Source organism: Cherax quadricarinatus, chromosome 5 (genome assembly GCF_038502225.1).
Source record: "Cherax quadricarinatus isolate ZL_2023a chromosome 5, ASM3850222v1, whole genome shotgun sequence".
Taxonomy (NCBI): domain Eukaryota; kingdom Metazoa; phylum Arthropoda; class Malacostraca; order Decapoda; family Parastacidae; genus Cherax; species Cherax quadricarinatus.
In genome coordinates this window covers 13,962,192-13,969,368 of record NC_091296.1, presented here as the reverse complement: position 1 = coordinate 13,969,368, position 7,177 = coordinate 13,962,192, and the positions used below count along the sequence as shown (strand labels likewise).

At 41.5% G+C, this 7,177-nt stretch overlaps 1 protein-coding gene across 1 annotated transcript in view; it reads right to left on the bottom strand.

Moving 5' to 3' along the window:
* LOC128684874 (uncharacterized) overlaps positions 1 to 2,943 on the bottom strand; it is a 48,780-nt gene extending 45,837 nt beyond the window's left edge. The window contains exon 1 of the mRNA XM_053771197.2: positions 2,723 to 2,943. The gene's annotated coding sequence lies outside the window, so the exon portion shown is untranslated. The remainder of the gene's footprint in view (positions 1 to 2,722) is intronic.
* Positions 2,944 to 7,177: the final 4,234 nt, after the last annotated feature.

Genomic DNA, 7,177 nt, shown 5'->3' with positions numbered 1-7,177 from the left:
CTAACCACTGATGAACTGCAAGAGCTTCAACTGGAACAGCATCAGGCCACAGCCGATGAACTTGCTTCAGAGGAGGAGGAAGAGGGAGTGGATGAGGTGCCTTCTTCAGTGATTAAGGACATGTGTGGAATGTGGAATGAGTTGCAAAGTTTTGTTGAAAAGTATCACCCTGACCAAGCTGAAACAAGCCGTATCTGCAACATGTACAATGACAGTGTTGTGTCCCACTTCAGGGAAATCTTAAAGAAACCCCAGAAAAAGACCTCTCTGGATAGATATTTTGTGCCAGGGGTCCAGTGACTCTCAAGTTGTTCCCAGTGGCATTAAAAGAAGAAGGGAAGTAACCCCAGATAAGGACATGCTACCTAAAGTCCTAATGGAAGGAGATTCTCCTTCAATAGTGTACACCTTCCTCCTATCCCCTCCTCCCATCTTCCATCCACCCAGAAGTCTTCAGTAAAGGTAAGTGTAATGTTATTATTATTTATTTTAAATGCATGTACTTGATTTCCGATTGTTTTCATTATGTAAATCTTTATTTAATTTGAAAAAAACTATTTTATATTAATATTTTTGGGTGTCTGGAATGGATTAATTTTATTTCCATTATTTCTTATGGGGAAAATGGTTTCGAGTTTCGTGAATTTCGACCTTCGGCAGGCTCTCTGGAACGGATTAATCACGAAACTCGGGGGTCCACTGTATGTATATATATATATATATATATATGTATATATATATATATATATATATATATATATATATATATATATATATATATATATATATATATATATATATATATTTATTTATTTATTTATTTGTGTATGTACAAGGTATACAGTTCTAACTGACATCAATAACATACTACTGTATAGAAAGCCACTTGTTATACAGAGCATTTCGGGCAAATTAGGTCAGTTTTGTCCCAGGATGCGACACACACCAGTCAACTAACACCCAGGTACCCATTTTACTGATGGGTGAACATAGACAACCGGTGTAAGGAAACACGTCCAATGTTTCTACCCCTTCACCAGGAATCGAACCCGGGCCCTTACCGCGTGAAGTGAGAGTTTTGGCCAGCAGGCCACAGGGCACCTAGGTGGTGTCTTTTTTTCTATCTCGTAAACATGTGGGATAACAGGTATATCTTGTTAATGCTACTTACACTTAGGTCACACTACACATGCATGTACATGTATATATATACATACCTATCTGGGTTTTCTACCATTTTCTTAATAGTTCTTGCTCTTTTTTATTTCCTCTATTCTCCATGGGGAAGTGGAACAGAATTCTTCCTCCGTAAGCCATGCATGTCTTAAGTGGTGACTAAAATGCCGGGAGCAAGGGGCTTGTGGAAAATACTGTATATATTTTCCAGAAATACGGTAGTTATATGTAAATAGATGGCCATACTGTATTTAATAATATTTGTCATAAAAAATGGGAAATTTTCTGCACCTGCGCAGAAGACACTCGCCATTTTTGTTTTTGAATTGAGTAGCAGACATTAGTAATGGGAAGAATTTTTCGTGCTCAAGAGGTTAAAATTGGGCTGACACCTCTCAAATAGGAGGCAAAATTGTTGAATGTGCATTCCTGCATAATTTGAGTATCAGGCGACTGGACAAGACAGCTCCAGGAACCTCAGATAAGTCTTATGTTGTAACCTGGCCAGTGTTATTTTCATAGATAGACAGTGAGGTTTTCTGAGTATGATAAATCTTAATCTCCAGTCAAATTGGTGAGTGATTTTAAAATATTCTCCTTCTGTTATGTATATATATATAATCATTTATTATTTTTAATATACAGTCCACAAATTTATATATTTACCAGAATAACTGGTGTATGTATATTTCAATTGTAATTAATAGGTCCAGAGCAACTTGTGGATATGACAGTGGTAGGTATCGAAGGGGGACATTTTTTGCGACCTAGGTGTCCCAAATTCCTACTTGTCTAACTGATAAATAATAATTATCTTTGTTCATTTACTGTTATGTACATAATGATACATTCAGATAAATGTAATTTTCCAAAGGGCTAGTAACCCCTTCCTCTGTATACATTACTATACATATATATATATATATATATATATATATATATATATATATATATATATATATATATATATATATATATATATATATATATATATATATATATATATATATAATTTGACTAGTTGCCAGCTGTATGTTGACAAGCACCTGTAAATATTGATCAAGCTGGAACACCTGTAACCAGATGTGTAGAACAGCGTAGCAAGCACCGGTCTTGCTTCAACAAGGAGAAAACTTAATAGCAAGCGGAGCATCTGTCATGACTCTGAGAGATCACCGCTGTGTTCATCACTGATGTGTTCATCACTGCTGTGTTCATCACTGACGAGTTCATCACTACTGTGTTCATCATTGGTGTCTTGATCTTGATGTCCACGGATAATACACCATTGTCAACACATAATATCCGTGTACATTCAGGGGTAATATTACTCTGAAAACATTTGCCATCACCTCACAGAACGTCTATAAACACCCGTAGTTCAATTAAAATATCCGTCAACAACTTGCAAGACACTTTAATCAATGCACGCTAACAACTGCTCGAGAGATCTGGATGTATTTCCCAAGTGGGAAGAAAACAAGTTATGCATCTCTCACGCAAAATAAATCTTAAAACAACAAACGAGTTTGCAGAAATTCAGAACCTCGTAAAGAACGAGAGTTTTCTCCAGATGAGAACCGTCCTCAGTCCGACCCACAGTTCTGGACGCTAAGTGAAGCAGCTGGTTCTGTGATAGTCCCTTGAGAGGGAACACTGGTCGTGGTGGCTCTGATAACACCTTATCGCTATTCAAATCAATCACTGATAAATTTTCATCATGTATCAAACTATTGTTTGGGATTCCTCGGTGACATGAGGCTGGTTCCGGGACCTTCACGACACTTAAACATGTAGGTCTTCTAGGGTGTCAGTCGCTTTTAAGCAAACGTTCACAACTCTTGTTATTAAGGTTAAGTTAGGCTATGCTACTTTAGGTTTACGTTAAGTTATGTTAGGTTACGCTAGGTTAGGTTAGGCTATGAGAGGTTAGGTTTAGGTTAGGCAGTGGTAAGGTTAGGCTACGCTAACTTAAGTTAGTTTCTCTTTTATCAGCAAAATTTGACGGATTGCGACTTACCATACCATCATCAAGTGTAATAATGGCGTCTAAATGTTAGCGGAGCGTGAGTAGCAACCAGATCCACCAGAAGTTGGTACACTATACAGTCACATACTGTTTCAGTCCGGTGTTACAGTCATTAAGCCACAGTCGCACATCCCACTATGTAAACTACAGTCACACATACCACTGTATAAACTACAGTCGCAAATTCCACTGTGTAAGCCCCTACAATCATTCATCGATACACACCTGGAGTTTACCTGGAGTTTACCTGGAGAGAGTTTCGGGGGTCAACGCCCCCGCGGCCCGGTCTGTGACCAGGCCTCCTGGTGGATCAGCGCCTGATCAACCAGGCTGTTGCTGCTGGCTGCACGCAAACCAACGTACGAGCCACAGCCCGGCTGATCAGAAACTGACTTTAGGTGCTTGTCCAGTGCCAGCTTGAAGACTGCCAGGGGTCTGTTGGTAATCCCCCTTATGTATGCTGGGAGGCAGTTGAACAGTCTCGGGCCCCTGACACTTATTGTATGGTCTCTTAACGTGCTAGTGACACCCCTGCTTTTCATTGGGGGGATGGTGCATCGTCTGCCAAGTCTTTTGCTTTCGTAGTGAGTGATTTTCGTGTGCAAGTTCGGTACTAGTCCCTCTAGGATTTTCCAGGTGTATATAATCATGTATCTCTCCCTCCTGCGTTCCAGGGAATACAGGTTTAGAAACCTCAAGCGCTCCCAGTAATTGAGGTGTTTTATCTCCGTTATGCGCGCCGTGAAAGTTCTCTGTACATTTTCTAGGTCGGCAATTTCACCTGCCTTGAAAGGTGCTGTTAGAGTGCAGCAATATTCCAGCCTAGATAGAACAAGTGACCTGAAGAGTGTCATCATGGGCTTGGCCTCCCTAGTTTTGAAGGTTCTCATTATCCATCCTGTCATTTTTCTAGCAGATGCGATTGATACAATGTTATGGTCCTTGAAGGTGAGATCCTCCGACATAATCACTCCCAGGTCTTTGACGTTGGTGTTTCGCTCTATTTTGTGGCCAGAATTTGTTTTGTACTCTGATGAAGATTTAATTTCCTCATGTTTACCATATCTGAGTAATTGAAATTTCTCATCGTTGAACTTCATATTGTTTTCTGCAGCCCACTGAAAGATTTGGTTGATGTCCGCCTGGAGCCTTGCAGTGTCTGCAATGGAAGACACTGTCATGCAGATTCGGGTGTCATCTGCAAAGGAAGACAGGGTGCTGTGGCTGACATCCTTGTCTATGTCGGATATGAGGATGAGGAACAAGATGGGAGCTAGTACTGTGCCTTGTGGAACAGAGCTTTTCACCGTAGCTGCCTCGGACTTTACTCTGTTGACGACTACTCTCTGTGTTCTGTTAGTGAGGAAATTATAGATCCATCGACCGACTTTTCCTGTTATTCCTTTAGCGCGCATTTTGTGCGCTATTACGCCATGGTCACACTTGTCGAAGGCTTTTGCAAAGTCTGTATATATTACATCTGCATTCTTTTTGTCTTCTAGTGCATTTAGGACCTTGTCGTAGTGATCCAGTAGTTGAGACAGACAGGAGCGACCTGTTCTAAACCCATGTTGCCCTGGGTTGTGTAACTGATGGGTTTCTAGATGGGTGGTGATCTTGCTTCTTAGGACCCTTTCAAAGATTTTTATGATATGGGATGTTAGTGCTATTGGTCTGTAGTTCTTTGCTGTTGCTTTACTGCCCCCTTTGTGGAGTGGGGCTATGTCTGTTGTTTTTAGTAACTGAGGGACGACCCCCGTGTCCATGCTCCCTCTCCATAGGATGGAAAAGGCTCGTGATAGGGGCTTCTTGCAGTTCTTGATGAACACAGAGTTCCATGAGTCTGGCCCTGGGGCAGAGTGCATGGGCATGTCATTTATCGCCTGTTCGAAGTCATTTGGCGTCAGGATAACATCGGATAGGCTTGTGTTAATCAAATTTTGTGGCTCTCTCATAAAAAATTCATTTTGATCTTCGACTCTCAGTCTGGTTAGCGGCTTGCTAAAAACTGAGTCATATTGGGACTTGAGTAGCTCACTCATTTCCTTGTTGTCATCTGTGTAGGACCCATCTTGTTTAAGTAGGGGCCCAATACTGGACGTTGTTCTCGATTTTGATTTGGCATAGGAGAAGAAATACTTTGGGTTTCTTTCGATTTCATTTATGGCTTTTAGTTCTTCCCGGGATTCCTGACTCCTAAAGGATTCTTTTAGCTTAAGTTCGATGCTTGCTATTTCTCTGACCAGTGTCTCCCTGCGCATTTCAGATATATTGACCTCTTTTAGCCGCTCTGTTATTCTTTTCCGTCGCCTGTAAAGGGAGCGCCTGTCTCTTTCTATTTTACATCTACTCCTCCTTTTTCTTAGAGGAATAAGCCTTGTGCATACATCGAGTGCCACCGAGTTAATCTGTTCTAGGCATAAGTTTGGGTCTGTGTTGCTTAGTATATCTTCCCAGCTTATATCGGTTAGGACTTGGTTTACTTGGTCCCACTTTATGTTTTTGTTATTGAAGTTGAATTTGGTGAATGCTCCCTCGTGACTAGTCTCATTTTGTCGGTCTGGGGCTCCACGCATACATGTCTGAACCTCAATTATGTTGTGATCTGAGTATATTGTTTTTGATATGGTGACATTTCTTATCAGATCATCATTGTTAGTGAAGATGAGGTCTAGTGTATTCTCCAGTCTAGTAGGCTCTATTATTTGCTGGTTTAAATTGAATTTTGTGCAGAGATTTAAAAGCTCGTGTGAGTGTGAGTTTTCATCAGAGCTGCCTCCTGGTGTTATTACTGCAACAATATTATTTGCTATATTCCTCCATTTTAGGTGCCTTAAGTTGAAATCCCCCAGGAGCAAGATGTTGGGTGCAGGAGCTGGAAGATTTTCCAGACAGTGGTCAATTTTTAACAGCTGTTCCTGGAATTGCTGGGATGTTGCATCCGGAGGCTTGTAGACTACCACAATGACTAGGTTTTGGTTCTCGACCTTTACTGCTAAAACTTCCACTACGTCATTTGAGGCATTAAGCAGTTCTGTGCAAACAAGTGACTCTGCAATGTACAGGCCAACCCCCCCCCCCTTTTGCCTGTTCACTCTGTCACATCTGTATAGGTTGTAACCTCGGATCCATATTTCGTTGTCCAAGTGACCCATGTTATATTAAAGAAATATGGAAGCCTGTCAAATGTTTTGCACTCTGACAGACTTGTTGAGGTTCATATTCCTGTCCCTAAAAGAGATAAACCCGTGAGGCTGAAACACACACACACACGCACACACACACACACACACACACACACACACACACACACACACACACACACACACACACACACACACACACACACACGCATGCACATACAACAAGCCTAGTGTCTAATCGACATGTGCCTAGGACCAAATGGTAACTAACACACACACACACACACACACGCGGGGCCAGGAGCTGAGTCTCGACCCCTGCAACCACAATTAGGTGAGTACACACACACACATACACACACACTCAGATCAGCCAAGGGATGTTAGGAAGTATTTCTTCAGCCTCAGAGTTGTCAGGAAGTGGAACATTATAGAAATATGTCACTGCCGTATAGGGTTATGCAGGTAACTTATATACTACGTATGATTCTTGTATTTATGTGTACCCGTGCCTTAATAAACTTAGAGACGGGATCCATATATAGTTTTAAGAAGATAAGGATCTTGAAGCAAGAAGCGGACCTAGTGGTGACCAGCGCAGAGGCAGGGGAGGGGGAGGGGGGTTAAGGAGCTGTGACTAGACCCCTGCAACCACATGAAGTGGTAGACAACCAGGAGGACATTCCACCAGATCAAGGAGAGATAACACTTAGATAACCAAGATAACCATCTGACTGGGTTATCGTGTACCGGTCGTCGGTATCTTCAAGAATGTAGTGGGTTAATGTTATCTCAAGAGTTATCTTGCTATCAGAGTGCTGAGCCTAGG